General features: G+C 42.0%; 1 protein-coding gene across 1 annotated transcript in view; it reads right to left on the bottom strand.

The window, feature by feature from the left end:
* LOC130681266 (bromodomain adjacent to zinc finger domain protein 2B-like) overlaps window positions 1–4,634 on the bottom strand; it is a 107,187-nt gene extending 102,553 nt beyond the window's left edge. Inside the window, exon 1 of the mRNA XM_057493903.1 lies at window positions 4,511–4,634. The gene's annotated coding sequence lies outside the window, so the exon portion shown is untranslated. The remainder of the gene's footprint in view (window positions 1–4,510) is intronic.
* Window positions 4,635–17,125: the final 12,491 nt, after the last annotated feature.

Genomic DNA, 17,125 nt, shown 5'->3' with positions numbered 1-17,125 from the left:
AAGACAGCCTTATACAATGGAATGAAACTGCACTGCTGTCTTACACCATACACAAAGTAAACTCAAACTGGTTTAAAGACCTAAAGTAAGACCAGAAACCATAAAACTCCTAGAAGAAAGCATGCGCAGTAAACTCTTGAACACTGGCATTACAGTTTTTTTCTAGATATGTCTCCCCAGCAAGGAAAACAAAAAGCAAAAATAAACCAGTGACACTACACCAAACTAAAACACTTCCTCACAGCAAAGGAAGCCATCAACAATGTGAGAAGACAACCTAATGAATGTGAGAATGTGTTTGCAAATGACGTATCTGATAAGGAGCTCATACCAAAAATGTATAAAGAACTCATACAACTCAACACCAAAAGCAAATGGAAAACAATGTGATAAAAAGTTGGGCAAAGGGCCTGAACAAACATTTTTCAAAAGGAGGCATACAGATGGCCAACAACCACATGAAAGGATTCTCACATCACTAGTCATCATGGAAATACAACTCAAAACCAAATGAGATATCACCTCACGCCAGTCAGAATAGCAGGTATCAACAAAACAAAACAAAACAAAACAAAACAAGAGACAAGTTTAGGCAAGGATGTGGTGGAAAAGAAACCTGGGTATGCTACTTCTGGGAATGTAAATTGGTGTAAAGAGAGTTCGGATGGGTTTGGGGTGGGTGCGTAAATTTACTTGTGCTAGGCTACCTGCCTACTCTAAATTTGGCCCTTGGGCCCTTGGAGAGGTTAAGCCAGGAAGTAAAGTATCAGTTATTTCCTGTAATACCTAATCATTTAATGTTAAAAATACTCATTGAGTATAATGCTTTGTCATTTCAGGAGGGTTCTCATACACATGATAAAAGCTACAATTTGGAAATGAGGATGTTATGCCCATTCGCACCTCAATTTATATTAACATTTAATGTAGCAAAAATAATTAGCTGTCATAATGAGACAAGGACCGTGGGCATAGTCAGAGTAGGGAGAGGGCCTCTGGAAAAAGACCCCTACCAAAACTCCATATTCAACAACTCAGCAACGTCAGAGTCACTTTAATTCTCTAAAGTAAAATATCAAACTAGGAATGTAAGCATTCTTCAGTGAAGATTCGTTAAAACCAAAAAGCCAGGAGTAACCTGGCCTGGAATGTTTGAGCATCCCCCAGATAAGAAAGTAGCTCAGCATAGCCCATGTCTTCATTGTGTCAATAAAATGAATCTATTGGAAAATTTACTTTAGCTGCTAAAAGGCCCAGCTTATCTTCTTTAACTTTGCCCAGATGCTGCTTTTCCTCCTCCAGCCCCTAATCAAGTCATATATAACCTGGGCAATTAATACAGCAGGCAGGCCCTGCTGTAAAAAACATAGTGAAGGGCAGGAAGGATTCCACCTTAAAGATAAAATTGCATTTTAACACTCAAGAAGTTAAGAAGCAAGATTCTTAACTTATTATTTAACAAACAGACAATAACTCAGCCCATCTGGAAAGCAGGGCAGGCAGCCTTGATTGATATGTTCCCAAACCAAGAAACTACTATTCTGGGAAAGAATCAAAGCATTAAATTTCTTATGTTAACTCTGCAAAATAGTCCAGAAAACTGACAAGAAACTTAGTGTCTCAATTTGGTACTGGCACAAGAACAGACCCATGGACCAATGGAACAGACAAGAGAGCCTTGATATAAACCCAACCATATATGATAAATTAATATACGATAAAGGAGCCATGGACATACAATGGGGGAAATGACAGCCTCTTCAACAGCTGGTGTTGGCAAAACTAGAAAGCTACATGCAAGAGAAAGAAACTAGATTATTGTTTAACACCATACACAAAAGTAAACTCAAAATGGATCAAAGACCTGAATGTAAGTCATAAAACCATGAAACTCTTAAAAGACAACATAATATAAATAAGCATGAGCAACTTCTTTCTGAATGCATCTCCTCAAGCAAGGGAAAAAAAAGTAAAAATTAACTCATGGAACTACATCAAACTAAAGTTTCTGTATGGCAAAAGACACAATCAACAGAACAAAAAGGCATCCTACAGTATGGGAGAATATATTCATAAATGACAGATCCGATAAAGGGTTGACAACCAAAATACATAAAGAGCTCACGCACCTCAACAAACAAAAAGTGAACAATCCAATTAAAAAATGGGCAGAGGAGCTGAACAGACACTTCTCCAAAGAAGAAATTCAGATGGCCAACAGGCATATGAAAGATGCTCCACATCGCCTGCCATCAGAGAATGCAAATTAAAACCACAATGAGATATCACCTCTCACCGGTAAGGATGGCTACCATCCAAAAGACAAGCAACAACAAATTGTTGGCGAGGTTGTGGAGAAAGGGGAACCCTCCTACACTGCTGGTGGGAATTTAAATTAGTTCAACCATTGTGGAAAGCAGTATGGAGGTTCCTCCAAAAGCACAAAATAGAAATACCATTTGACCCAGGAATCCCACTTCTAGGAATTTACCCTAAGAACGCAGAAGCCCAATTTGAAAATACAGATACACCCCTATGTTTATCGCAGCACCATTTACAATAGCCAATACATGGAAGCAACCTAAGTGTCCATCAGTAGATGAATGGATAAAGAAGAGGTGGTACATATACACAATGTAATATTATTCAGCCATAAATGAAAACAAATCCTACCATTTGCAACAACATGGATGGAGCTAGAGGATTTTATGCTCAGTGAAATAAACCAGGCGGAGAAAGACAGCTACCAAATGATTTCACTCCTATGTGGAATATAAGAACAAAGGAAAAACTGAAGGAACGAAAGAGCAGCAGACTCACAGAACCCAAGAAAGGACTAACAGTTACCAAAGGGAAAGGGACTGGGGAGGATGGGTGGGAAGGGAGGGAGAAGGGGGGCAGGGAAGAAAGGGGCCTTACAATTAGCATGTATAATGTGGTGGGGGGGCCACAGGGAGGGCTGTGCAACACAGAGAAGACAAGTAGTGATTTTAAAGCATCTTACTACACTGACGGACAGTGACAAATGGGTATGTGGGGTGGACTTGGTGAAGGGGGTAAACTGGTAAACATAACGTCCCTCATGTAATTGTAGATTAATGATACCAAAATAAATAAAATAAAATAAAATAAAGATTCTTACTTCTTGGCAAATAGTGACTGTAGCATCTTACTACACTGATGGACAGTGACTGCAATGGGGTATGAGGGGCCTGGACTAGATAATATGGGTGAATGTATCAACCACATTGTTTTTTTCATGTGAAACCTTCAGAGGAATGTATATCAGTAATACCTTAGTAAAAAAAGAAAAGTATCTTGTTAACTTCCTGGCTATTCAAATGCAATCTTATCTTTAAGACGGGATGCTTCCTGTCTTTTACTTTGTTGTTTGTGACTGGGCTTATTACCACATTAGTTGCCCAGGTTATATAGTCCTTGACTTGGGGCTGGAGGAGGCATCTGGGCAAAGTTAAAGATAAACTGGGCCTTTAGGCAGGCTGAAGTAAATTTTACAATAGCCTCTTTTAATTGACACAATGAAGACATGGGCTATGCTGAGCTACTTTCTTATCTGGGGGATGTTCAAACATTCCAGGCCGGGTTACTCCTGGCTTTTTGGTTTTAACTAATCTTCACTTAAGAATGCTTATAGTCCTAGTTTGATACTTTACTTTAAAGAATTAATGTGACTCTGACTTTGCTGAATTGTTTAATACGGAGTTTTGGTAGGCGTCTTTTTCCAGAGGCCCTCACGCTACTCTGACTACACCCACGGTCCCTGTCTCAGAATCTCTGTGGCGAGTTACAAATTACTCAGCTGCAGATTACAAACCGAAATGCCAGAAAAATGTGAATTTCTAAATACAAGAAAATTCCCTGTCAGTTCCCAGATCAAAGTAAAGAAACTTCATTCCCAATTAAAAAAACGAGAGGTACCTAATGAAAAAATATTTTATTTTAAAGGCGCTGCCTCGGGGGGCCTCTCCCCCGCCGCCCCGCCGCCCGTCCAACCTGAACTTCAGCCGCCCGGCCCTCGCCCTCGAGGTCCCCGCCGAGAAAAATCCAAACACGACAAAACGCCCACCGGCCACCCCGTCTGCGCGGCCCCGTCCCGGGCGGCGGGGGCAGGTCGGGGGCGCGGCCCTGGGTTGGGAGGACGCGCGCCGCGGGGAGGAGAGCTGCCGCGCTCACCACCTGGGCCGGGACCGAGGAGCAGCGGCTCCGGCGAGCCCCTCTCCCCTCTGCCCCGGCGAACTTCGCCGGCCGCTCGGACGTCCGCCCGGGCGCACCTGCTCCGCTCCCTCCCTTCCCGGGCGGCCCCTCCGGCGGAGCGCGCCGACTCCAGGCCCCCGGCCGGGCCCCGCGCGCCCACCACCCGCGTCGGCCGCTTCCCGGCCCCACGGGCCACGAGCGGCTCGCCGAGCAACTCGCACGGCCGCCCCCTTGTCCGGTTTCCCCGTGCCCTCAGGCGGAGGCAGGGGTCCCGCCGCGCCCCGCGGCCACGTACCTTCCAGCCCGCAGGGCCGTCGCTGTCGTCTTCACCCCTGAAGCGGCGGGGCCCGCTCGGGACACTCCACCGCAGATCCGCGGAAGCGGGAGCCGCTTCTCAGCCGAGGTCTCTGAAGTCCGGCCGGGCCAGCGGCTCCATGTCCGCGCCGACCGCCGCCCTCCGCCCGTCGCGGAACAGCCGAGAAGGGGCGAGTGCGGCGCCGGGAGCCCAGCGGGTGCGACGCGGCGATCCGAGGCTGGGGGCCGAGGTCGGGAGGAAGGCGCAGCCAAGCACACAGCGGGCCCAGAACTTCGCGGGCCCATCACTGGTCTCCGTCGGCCCGCTGCGCACACGGTACGGCGGCTCGAAGAACGGAGGACGCGGCGGCCGATGGTATCCCTGCAACGCTCAACGTGCTACTGACGGTTGAATAAAGACGGAGGCGGAGCCTGCAGCTACTACTCCGCCCCCGGATTACGCTTTCTGCGCCCAATGGCTGCCCGTCCCCGACTGACGGCCCTCATGATCATGCTCGGCCTGCCTGCCAAATTAAGTTCTGATTTTATTCTTTGAGAGATTGAAGGGTTTTAGATCAGGGGAAAGGATTCCATTTTTAAGTGAGCACTCTGGCCTCTCTTTGGAGACTGGATTCGTGGGGGCAAAGCGATAGCAGAAGGACTACTCAGAGGATGCTACAGGCATCCACAAAAGATTTGATGGGGTGCTGGACGAGGGCAGTTGAATGGGTATGCAGAGCTTAGGCTGCAGAGACTGCAGAAATGTTTAGAAAGTAGGGTGGGTAGGACTTGGTGACTGGCGGGAGGGAGAAGGCACTCCTGCTATAACAGGAGTCCGCAGACTGGGTGGCTTAGTCAACAGAAACTTATTTTCATGGAGTTCTGGAGCTTAAGGACCAAGATCCACGGGCTGGCAGGGTTGGTCTGGCCCAAAGCCTCTCTCCTAGGCTTGCAGACGGCTGCCTCCTTGCTGCGCCTTCACATGGCCTTCTGTCTGCCATGCACATACCTGGTGTTTCTCCATAGGCCCCAACTTCTCATAAGGACATCTCTTGGAGTGGAGTAAAGCTCCACCCAAATAGCCTCATTTTTTTTTTTTTTTTGGTATTATTAATGTACAATTACATGAGCAACATTATGGTTTCTACACTACCCCTATTTTCAAGTCCCCACCACATACTCCATTACACTCACGGTCCATCAGCGCAGTAAGATGCTATAGAGTCACTACTTGTCTTCTCTGTGCTATATTGCCTTCCCGGTGCCCCCCCCACCCAGCATTAGGTGCGCTAATCATAATGCTCCTTTTCCCCGCTTATCCCTCCCTTCCCACCCATCCTCCCCAGTCTCTTTCCCTTTGGGAACTTTTATTCCCTTCTTGGGTTCTGTGAGTCTGCTGCTGTTTTGTCCCTTACAGTTTTTACTTTGTTCTTATACTCCACAGATGAGTGAAATCATTTGATACTTGTCTTCCTCCGCCTGTCTTATTTCACTGAGCGTAATATCCTCTACCTCCATCCATGTTGTTGCAAATGGTCGGATTTGTTCTCTTCCATTGTGTATACGTACCACATCTTCTTTATCCATTCACCTACTGATGGACACTTATGTTGCTTCCATTTCTTGGCTATTGTAAATAGTGCAGCGATAAACATAGGGGTGCATATGTCTCTTTCTAACTGGGCTCCTGCATTTAGGGTAAATCACCAGGAGTGGAATTCCTGGGTCAAATGGTATTTCTATTTTGAGTTTTTTGAGGAACCTCCATACTGCCTTCCACAATAGTTGAATTTACATTCTCACCAACAGTGTAGGAGGGTTCCCCTTTCTCCACATCCTCACCAGCATGTGTTGTTGTCTGTCTTTTGGATGTTGCCCTTCCTAACTGATGTGAGGTGATATCTCATTGTGGTTTTAATTTGCATTTCGCTGATGATTTGCAATGTAGAGCATCTTTTCATGTGCCTGTTGGCCATCTGAATTTCTTCTTTGGAGAACTGTCTGTTCAGATCCTCTGCCCACTTTTTAATTGGATTCTTTGCTTTTTGTTTGTTGAGGTGCGTGAGCTCTTTATGTATTTTGGATGTCAACCCTTTATCGGATCTGTCATTTATGAATATATTCTCCCATACTGTTGGATGCCTTTTTGTTCTGTTGATGGTGTCCTTTGCTGTACAGGAGCTTTTTAGTTTGATACAGTCCCACTTGTTCAGTTTTGCTTTTGTTTCCCTTGTCCTGGGAGATACGTTCATGAAGTTGCTTGTGTTTATGTCCGAGAAAATTTTGCTGTGTTTTCTTCTAAGAGTTTTATGGTTTCATGCCTTACATGCAGATCTTTGATCCATTCTGAGTTTACTTTTGTGTATGGGGTTACACAATAATCCGGTTTCATTCTCTTACGTGTTGTTGTCCAGTTTTGCCAACACCAGTTGTTGAAGAGACTGTCATTCCCCCATTGTATACCCATGGCTCCTTTATCATATATCAATTGACCATATATGCTTGGGTTAATGTCTAGACTCTCTATTCTGTTCCACTGGTCTGTGGCTCTGTTCTTACGCCAGCACCAAACTGTCCTGATTACTGTGGCTTTGGAGTAGAGCTTGAGGTTGGGAAGCGAGATCCCCCCTGCGTTACTCTTCCTTCTCAGGATTGCTTTGCCTATTCAGGGTCTTTTGTGGTTCCATATGAATTTTAGAACTATTTGTTCCAGTTCATTGAAGAATGCTGTTGGGACTTTGATAGGGATTGCTTTGAACCTACAGATTGCTTTAAACAGGATGGCCATTTTGCCAATATTAATTCTTCCTACCCAAGAGTATGGGATATATTTCCATTTATTGGTGTCCTCTTTAATTTCTCTGAAGAGTGTCTTGTAGTTTTCAGGGTACAGGACTTTCACTTTCTTGGTTAGGTTTATTCCTAGGTGTTTTATTCTTTTTGATGCAGTTGCGAATGGAATTGTTTTCCTGATTTCTCTTTCTGCTAGTTCATCATAAGTTTACAAGAATGCAACAGATTTCTGTGTATTAATTTTGTACCCCACAACTTTGCTGAATTTAGATATTTGTTCTAGCAGTTTTGGAGTGGATTCTTTAGGATTTGTTATGTATAGTATCATGTCATCTGCAAACAGTGACAGTTTGACTTCTTCCTTACTCATCTTGATGCCTTTAATTTCTTTGTGTTGTCCAATTGCAGTGGCTAAGACCTCTACTACTATGTTTTATAAAAGCGGGGAGAGTGGTCATCCTTGTCTTGTTCCCGATCTTAACGGAAAAGCTTTCAGCTTCTCTGTTTTAGGTATAATGTTGGCTGTGGGTTTGTCATATATGGCCATTATTATGTTGAGGCACTTGCCCTCTATACCCATTTTGTTGAGAGTTTTTATCATGAATGGATGTTGAATTATATCGAAAGCTTTTTCAGCATCTATGGAGATGAACATGTGATTTTTGTCCTTCTTTTGTTGATGTCATGGATGATGTTGATGGATTTTCAAATGTTGTACCATCCTTGCATCCCTGAGATGAATCACACTTGATCATGGATAAAACTCTTGATGTGTTTTTGAATTTGGTTTGCTAACATTTTGTTGAGTATTTTTGCATCTATGTTCATCAGGAATATTGGACTGTAACTTTCTTATTTGGTTGTGTCTTTGCCTGGCTTTGGTACTAGAGTGATGCTGGCTTCATAAAATGAGTTTGGGAGTATTCCCTCCTCTTCTATTTTTTGGAAAACTTTTAGGAGAATGGGTATTATGTCTTCTCAAAATGTCTGATAAAACTCAGCAGTGAATCCATCTGGTCCACGGGTTTTCTTCTTGGGTGGTTTTTTGATTACTGATTCAATTTCATTGCTGGTAATTGGTCTGTTTAGATTTTCCTTTCATTGCTTGGTCAGCCTTGGGAGGTTCTATTTTTCTAGAAAATTTTCCATTTCTTCTAGGCTATCCAGTTGACTAGCACATACATTTTCATAGTATTCTCTAATAATTCTTTGTATTTCTGTGGTGTCCGTAGTGACTTTTCCTTTCTCATTTCTGATTCTGTTTATGCATGTAGATTCTCTTTTTCTCTTAATAATTCTGGCTAGAGGTTTTTTCAAATCCCACTTGTTTATTACTGATAGGAAAGCAATTGACTTTTGTATAATAAACTTGTATAATGCAGCTTTGCTATTATTGCTTATTCTAATAGTTTTGTTGACCCTTTAGGATTTTCTGCATACACAGTCACATCATCTTCAAACAAGGTGAATTTTGTTTCTTCCTTCCCAATCTATGTACACTTTTCATTTTTCTTGTACTATTCACTACCTAGGATTTCTAATATAATGTTGAATATAAATGGTGCGAGGGGGATACCCATGCCTTGTTCCTGATCTTAGTAGGGAAGTCTCCAGCTTCTCATCATTCCATATGATGTTAGCAGCAGGGTTTTGGTAGATATACTCTTTCAAAGTTAGGATGTTCCCCTCTGCTCCTAGTCTGATGAGAGATTTTATCATGAATGGGTGCTGGATACTTTTTCTGAATCTATAAATATCATATGATTTTTATTCTTTAGTTTGTTGTTGTGATTGATTAGGTTAATTGATTTTTCAAATGGTGAATAATACTTGTATGTCTGGAATAACTCCCACTGGATTGGGATGCATACACACACAAACTTTGATACATGTTTGAAATTGATTTGCTAATGTTTTGGGGAAGACTCTTGCGTCTAGGTTCATGAGAGATACTGGTCTGTAGTTTTCTTTTCTTGTAATTTCTTTCTTTGGTTTAAATATTAGTATCATCCTGGCCTCACAGAATGAATTAGGAAATATTTATTCTGCTTCTAATTCCCAGAAGAGATTGCAGAGAACCAGCATCATTTCTTCCTTAAGTATTTGTTAGAATTCACTGTAATCCCATCTCAGTCTGGCCTTTTCTGATTTGGAAGGTTATTGATTACTGTTTCAATATCTTTAATAAATACTGGCCTGGACAGATTATCTATCTCTTGTATAATTTTGGTAGATTTTGTCTTTCAAGGAATTGGCCCATTTCATCTGGGTTATCAAATGTGTGGGCACAGAGTTGCTCATAATGTTCCTTTCTTAATCATTTTTTATTAAGGGTTTTTTTTTATCATAGTTCTAGGTTCACAGCCTCCCCTACTATCAACATCCCTCCACCAGAGTAGTACATATGTTGCAATACATGAACCTACATTAACAAATCATAATCACCGAAGTCCCTAGTTTATATAGCATTCGCCGGTGTTGTATATTCTATAGGTCTGGACAAATGGTATGATGATGTGTGCCCATCATTATTGTATCATATGGTGTGTTTTTACTGCCCTAAAAATCCACTATGTACCACCTATTCATCTTTCTCCCTACACCCGCCCCTGTCAACCACTGATCTTTTTATTGTGTCCATAGTTTCTCCTTTTAGAGAATGTCATGCAGTTGGCGCCATAGCCCTTGGCATGCAGCCCTTTCAGATCAGCTCCTTTCACTAATATATATTTAAAGTTCTTCCATGTCTTTTCAAGCTTGGTACTTCATTTATTTTAAGCACTGAACAATATTCCATTGTCTGGATGTATCAGTTTATTTATCCATTCACCTACTGAAGGATATCTTTGTTGGTTCCAAGTTTAGTCAATTAAGAATAAAGCTGCTGTAAGCATTCATGCATAGGCTTCTGTGTGGACATAAGTTTTCAACTCCTTTGGGAAACCATTGCAGGATCATATGGTAAGAGTATGTTTAGTTTTGTTAGAAAATGTCAAACTGTCTTCCAAAGTGGCAATACCATTTTACATTCTCAACAGCAATGAATAAGAGTTTCTGTTGCTCCACATCTCACCAGAACTTGATGTCAGTGTTTTGGATTTGGGCTATTCTAGTAGCTATGTAGTGGTATCTCTCTGTTGTTTTAATTTGCACTTCTTTGATGCCATATAACTTGAACCACCTTTTCATGTGCTTATTGGCCATTTGTAAATTTCATTGGTGACCATTCTGCCAAGATCTTTGGCCTATTTTTTAACTGGGTTGTTTTTCTTATATTGTTGAAGTTTAAGAATTCTTTGTATATTTTGGGTCACAGTCATTTTTAGATGTGTTGTTTGCAAGTTTCTTTTCAAGTCTGTAACTTGTCTTCTTATTCCCTTGACATTGTCTTTTGCAGAATAGAAATTTTTTATTTTAATGAAATCCAGGGTCTCAATTATTTTTTGTCACGATTCATGCATTTATTGCTCTTTCTAAAGTCATCACCATACCCAAAGTAATCTAATTGAATAATACCATATTATCTTGTAGGAGTTGCATCGTTTTGCAGTTTATTTATGGGTATGATCGATTTTGAATTTTGAAGGGGTTATAAGGTCAGTTTCTAGATTCATTTCTCTGCATGTGTATGCTCAGTTGTACAAGCCATATTTGTTGAAAAGACTGTCTTTGCTTCATTATATTTCCTTTGTTCCTTGTGAAAGATCACATGACTATATTCATGTAGCTCCCGCTTTGGGCTCTCTGTTGTGTTCCATTGATCTATATCTATATTCTTTCACTATCACACTAGTGGTCTTGATTACTGTAGCTTTATATTAAGTCTTGAGATTGGGTACTGTCTGTCCTCCTATTTTCTTCTCCTTCAGTGTTGTGTTGGCTTTATTATCCTTTTCATGTCCATGGGATCAGTAATGATTGGCCCATCTTTTATTTCTGATACTAGTATTTGTGTCTTCTTTTTTCTTAGTTTTCCTGGCTAGAGGTGAATAAATTTCACTGATATTTTCAAAGAAGCAGCAGGTTTGGTTGATTTCCTCTATTGCCCTTTATATTTTCAATTTCATTGATTTATGCTCTAATTTTTATTTTTTGTATCTTTAGTTTGGATTTAATTTTTTCTTCTTTATCTAGTTTTCTTCAGTATATTTTAGATTATTGGTTTTAGATTCTTTTTCTTTTCTAATATATGCATTAAGTGCTATGAGTTGTCCTCCAAGCCCTGCTTTCACATTATCCCACAAATTTTAAGCTGTTGTATTTCATCTCCATTTAGTTAAAAATTTTTTACTTTGCCTTACATCTCCTCTTTGACCCATGTATTATTTTTCAAGTATGATTTTTAATCTCCGTATTTTCAGATATCCCGGCAATCTTTCTGTTTTTTCTTTCTACTATACTTCCATTGTGATCTAAGCAAACATTGTATGACTTCTACTATTTTAATTTAAGATACGTTTTCTAGCCCAGGATGTGGAATATCTTTTCTAATCCTTTTTGTGAGTTTAAGTAGAACAGGTACTAAAGAAAACAAGGTCACTGATTCAAACAAACATATGCACCCCTATGATTATCACTGCACTATTTATGATAGCAAAGGTATGGAAGCAACCTAAGTGTGCATCAGTAGATGAATAGATAAAAAAGATGTGGTACATATACACAGTGGAGTATTATTCAGCTATAAAAAGAAAAGAAATCCTACCATTTGCAACATGGATGGATCTAGAGGGTATTATGCTCAGTGACATAAGCCAGGCAGAGAAAGAAAAGTGCCAAATGGCTTCACTCATTTGTGGACTATAGAAATAAAGCAAAGTTGAAGGAACAAAACAGCAGCAGACTCACAGACTCCAAGAAGGGACTAGTTGGGGGAGAGGTTGGGGAGAGTGAGTAAGGAGGGAGAAGGGGATTAAGAGGCACTATAATTCACAATCACCGTATAGGTAGGTCACAGGGAAGGCAGGTCACACATAGCACGGAGAAGACAAGTAGTGACTCTATAGCATCTTACTACGCTGATAGACAGTGACTGTAATTAAGTGGGTGAGGACTTGAAAATATGGGTGAATGATGAAACCACAGTGTTGTTTATGAAACCATCTTAAGATTGTATATCAATGATACTTAAATTAAAAATTTTTTAGAAGAAGAATGGATACTCTGCTGTTGCTAAATGAATTATTTTATAATGTCAGTGAGAGCCAGTTGATTACTCATGCTGTTCAGTACAACTACATCCTTACTAATATTTGTCCTTCTGGATTTGTCAGTTACTGACAGAGGGTTGTTGAGAAGGATTCCAAACATAATAGTGGATTCATCTGTTTCTCCATGCAGTTCTGTTATTTTTTGCATCACATATTTTAATGCTTTGTTGTCAGGGGCATATACATTAAGGATTATGTGTCTTCTTGGAGAACTGACTCCTTTACTACTTTATGAGATCACCTGTAAACCAGCGTGAGAAACATTGCTTCTTTTCCGGACACATAACAATAAGCTAAATGGGGCTGCCAATGAAGTGGCATAAGATACATCTCCCATCCTCATGTGACTTAAAAAGTATTTCAAGACGTGAGACTAAAAAACACACTTAATGGAGTAAGGAAGTACCTAATCAAGGAGGTCCCAGACACATTCAAAGAAAGGAAATCACAAAAGGAAAGTGAGATCTTTCGTGGACGGTAGAGTAGAGAACATAATAACACATCAACCATGACAAGGCAAAAAGCAAAGTCAACTTAGAGACATTAGTGAATTCATTCTGGTTTCACTAACATTCATAATTTTAAAACATAACTTTAATGTTGAGAGAAACTGAATTAAGGTAGGGCACATGATTTATTTTAAAAATCAGTATGCTATAGTAACTTTAAAATATAGCACTAGCAGTCTGCCCCAAATTACAAATGAATTACCTTCTATTGACTTGTTTCTGAGTTGGGTGGAAGCTACAGATGTCTTATAGAAACCCTGTTCAGCAGCCTCTGGCAGCCCACAGAAGGCCACATAGCAGGTCAGGCCACCGTGTCATTAAAATGCAGCACTCTAGTAGCCCAGCACCTGCCCACCGCAGAGACCAGGACCATTTTGGAAAGGCGTGTTCTGACTTTGCAGTCCCAGTAGCGCCACTAGAGACTTTCCCTCCCTCTGCCTCCTCCGCGAGGGCACTCCGTCTGTCAGGTCATCGGGGCTGAGTTTTGCCCTGGCTGCTCTGCACAGGAACACTGGCTGGTGAGGTTTCAGAAGGTTATGTCTGGAGTGCCCTGAAAGGGGAAGAAGAGCTCGTTAGCTTTAAACTGGGCTCATCCCAGTAAGTAAACTGTCCTCTTGTTGACATTCAGGTTCACAAGACAAAGTTCCAGGCCCCGGGGCTGTGGCGGGAAGGATGATCACCAGGAGCAGGGGTCAGAAGCTGCTCTTACTACAAAGGGTTCCTAACTCAATGTCCGCATTACCTTCAAAGCCAACAGGGATGAAATACAAGGCCTCAGGACACCTTAGACACACGGCCATCAATTATGGTTCAAAACTACAAATTAACAGAAAGTAGGATCAATTATAAATTAATTGGTATAGAGAATAAATTCTCGAAATAAATTGCCAACCATTGCAAGCAGGTAAAATGTGTATGCATTATCCTGCCCTTTTCTGAATAATTTTACATCCTGTATAACAGGAGCTGCTGTCACTGCAGAAGCAAGGGCACTGTGGATAGGACACTGAGAGGACATGACAGCAGGTTGACCTGTGAGCTGGACCTGGGCAGTTGGAGGCCCTCCCCCCCTTCGCTTGTTCTTGGAATGTGCATTGCATTTGCCTTCACCACTCCCAGAGGCTTCCCCAAGGACATAGCCTTGAGATAGTGATGTGGGGTTGAGACCTTCTGGATGGTGCACATTAACTGAACCCAGTTAAGATCTCTATGTGAACTTTAAGATTTGGCAGGTGGGTGCAGAAATCTACTAATCTTGTGCTGCCTGCAACAAGCTTCATCCAGTTCTGTTTCTTTCTTTGTTTTTTTCTTTGTCTTCCACACACAGAGGCTGATTTCAGATTACACCAAGGATGCTCTCAAGGAGGTTGTGAACCAACAATTGGCAAGACAGTCAGGAAACCAAAGAAATGAACCTTGGGAAAGAGGCATCCATGGGGGAAATCCTGAGCTGGCCATTGACCTGTACGTGGGGTGAGGTGGCCCATGTCAGATGCTTGTAGGCTGCCACACGACTATGGGGGTAACCCCCAAACCCTGGATATTTTAGTGCACTTACTTGAGGAATGGCATGTGGAGCACAACAGCAAAGAGGAATGAACGGTTAGTGAGCTGGCCTCCGCTGTGGCACTTTGGCTAGAAACTAGGGCCCCACCAGAAGCTGAAGCTCAGGTTACAAATTAGGAACAAGAGCTGAGATTAGAAAAACACATGCAGTTGTCCACTATTTTGTTAGCTTTGGGACTAGCAAAGAAGGTGGGGAGAAGAATGATAAGTTGGAGACCTTAGCGTGCCATTTGGCCAAGCTAGGAGGGCACAAGCTGCCACAGGTTAAGGCCCGAGCACCTGTGACGATGCCTAAAACGCTAAGAGGTGGCATCCCTGTGAAAGTGATGAGAAGGACGATGAGAATGTTGTGGCCACTGATGTGGAAACAGGCACATCATCCTATGCTGTCTGACCCATAACACAAAGGAAAAGGTTTTTTTGTAAGTTTTTTAATTGATGTATCACTGATATACAATCTCATGTTGGTTTCAAGTATACAACATAGTGGTTCAACCCCCACTAGTGCACTTGCTATCTGTCAACATAGGAAGATGTTACAAAATCTTTGGCTATATTCTCCAAGTTGTACCACCATCCCTGCCACCAACGTATATTATGACTGAGAATTTCTGTGGCCCTTTATCCCCCTCACCCTCCCCACCCACCCATCCCAAGCCCTCCCCCATGGTAACCACCAATCACTTCTCAGTGTCTATGAGTCTGTTGGAATACAAAGGGAAAATCTTAAATAGCAATTACCCAGAAAACTCCCAGGAGAAAACCTGCAGTCTTCCTCTGTCCCTTGAGGGTGTAAATCTTACATGTCTTTGAAATGTAAACACCCCAGGAGATGCCCAAAATGCTGCCCACAGAGACTGAAGGAAAAAAAGAGGGAGGGAGAGTTTTAAATTTCAACTTGTGTAGACAACTCTAGCCTTTTTCAGATACTATTCAGGTTGTTTAGGAAACAGGAGGGAAGGGAGTGCGGCTGGGTGACAGGGAGGCGGGGCAGGAGTCTGTAAACCAATCATGGAACTGGGATCCAATGCCACGTCATTTCCAGTGATCCCCACCCCACCCCAAGGGGAGACGTGTTCAAAAGTCCAGATGTGAGACTTCAGGCTTCTACATGACTGTGGGATCTTGCAGCACCTGGAGATAGTTCCTTTTGCTTAATTGTTAGTGTTTTACATTAATTCTATTTTCTTTTAGTTCCAAAACTTCAGAAGAACAGACTGGAAGAAAATTGTTAGAAAATGCTTCATGTAAACATCAAGCTTTGACAGGTGTTACTGGGTTTGTGACATTAGCTTCCAAAAGAGGACACAAGAGTTGCAGTCATGTATGAAACACATTATTGTGAACACTCACGTTAATTCCAAGGAATTATTGGCTAAGCATGACTCATAACAATCGCCGGGTATCTAAATAAATTGCTTCACAACGTCTCCTTCAAAGAAAACCGCAAAACTAACAAATTCCAAATGCAGGGAAGCACACACGAGTGCAGGCAGTTGCGAGATCTTTCCAAGGAGCTGCTGCAGAAGTGAGCAGTACACCTCACTGATGCAATTTGAAGTCCACCAACAGGCATATTAAACTGACCACTAGAGTCCTGGAATCTATTCTGAGACAATGCAAAATTTTTCAGCACTAATCTAGAGGAAAATGGATAAGATTAGTCAAAATGAAAAGAAATGAAAAGAGCAGTTATTATATAGCACAATAAACTAGAACACAGAGAGGGTTAAAAAGTTAGTCGTACCCTCCCCGTGGCCTAACGAGCTCCCCACCTTGCAGCATGCCTGGCATTTTAGGATGTAGAGGGAAGCAAAAGCATCTGGCAGCCTAGGGAACAGGTCGGCGGTGACCTGTCTGCTCTTAGCATCTGTCTGTGAAGAGAAAGTAGAAATAAAGGAGAAAATGGTCAAAATTACTTGCAAAGTGCTGCGTGTGCTATGCCGTACCCTTAAGCAAACACTTTTCCCACATTACGTGGACTACTTTCTGCTGTTCTACCCTGCATGTCTAAAACCTACAGTGGTTAGGTAAGAATGGGTTAATATCTGTAAACCCCCAACCTTCACCTGTTGAATAATCAGAATAGTCAGCAAAAGGCATTATAAATGGTAATTGCCTTAAGAATCCCCATTCTTAAGGAGGTTTGAACTTCTTATATTGGATTTTGCCACCTGCTCCCGTGTGTCTGCTCTACATGTCTAAAAGTAACACAGAGCAGCACATGTGCAACTTTAGTGTGTATCATCCCCTGCGGATCTTGTCTGATTCTGATCAATAGCTCTGGTCTGTTTCTAACAAGTTCCCAGGGGATGAGGATGAAGCAAATTTGTGGAAAAAAAATATATATATATTGCACTCATAGAGCAGGTACTGAAATTCTAACGAGTGGGAAATTACTTCATAAAAAGGGATTATTCTGCAAGTGATCAGTATACAGTACTCAGTGGTGCACCATACAAACACACAGGTCACACCCTGGGTGAGGATCCCAGCCAAGGGGACAATCCAGCTCTGAAACTGGTTCAGCTCTTCTTC

Source organism: Manis pentadactyla, chromosome 16 (assembly GCF_030020395.1).
Source record: "Manis pentadactyla isolate mManPen7 chromosome 16, mManPen7.hap1, whole genome shotgun sequence".
Lineage (NCBI taxonomy): Eukaryota > Metazoa > Chordata > Mammalia > Pholidota > Manidae > Manis > Manis pentadactyla.
This window is presented reverse-complemented; position numbering and strand designations above follow the sequence as displayed.